The 643-nt window shown below is 40.1% G+C and overlaps 1 non-coding gene across 1 annotated transcript; it reads right to left on the bottom strand.

Moving 5' to 3' along the window:
- Positions 1 to 204: 204 nt before the first annotated feature.
- trnak-cuu lies at positions 205 to 277 on the bottom strand. Its single transcript has one exon. It is a non-coding gene; the product is annotated as a tRNA-Lys (tRNA).
- Positions 278 to 643: the final 366 nt, after the last annotated feature.

Here is a 643-nt window from a genome sequence, read left to right as displayed (position 1 = left end):
GAGAATTTAGACTGTGCAATTCACAAAACATCTTTTGGGACTTCTGGGAGGAAACCAGAGCACCTGGAGGGAACCCACGCAGACACGTGGAGAATGTGCAGACTCTGCACAGACAGTCCCCCAAGCTGAGAATTGACAAACCAATGTGCTACTGTGCTGCTCTTAACAGTTCAGTTTAATATTCTCAGATTCAAGAAATTGAAGCGCCCAAAATGGGGCTCAAAACCACAACCGTGGGATTAAGAGTCCCATGCTCTACCGCCTGAGCTAGCTGGGCTGCGCTTGGAAAACTTCTGAATATTTAACCAAAATATTAGATATGTAGTTTTATTGAGATTAAAAATAACAAAGATAAGAGCATAAGATGTAAGAGCAGAAGTAGTTCTGGTGCAATGTAGTTCATTTTGTTTGTTTAAAAGATATTGGATTTTCAGTAATTTTCCTCCATGATTTCATAAAGAAAGTTAGGATCTATCAAGAAAGCTTCACTCTGGGATATGACATGTCCAGTATTAACTAAGCTTTCAACATTACAAATTTGGGGGCTCGGCTGGGATCATAATCCTTGAAATTAAGTGGGGTATATGATCCCTTAAATACATTCATGTGTGGGGGTACTGGACAGAAGGACAGGATTTTCTGA

Source organism: Scyliorhinus canicula, chromosome 14, assembly GCF_902713615.1.
Source record: "Scyliorhinus canicula chromosome 14, sScyCan1.1, whole genome shotgun sequence".
Classification (NCBI taxonomy): domain Eukaryota; kingdom Metazoa; phylum Chordata; class Chondrichthyes; order Carcharhiniformes; family Scyliorhinidae; genus Scyliorhinus; species Scyliorhinus canicula.
The sequence above is the reverse complement of the archived record's forward strand: the minus strand, read 5'-3'. Positions and strand labels throughout refer to the sequence as shown.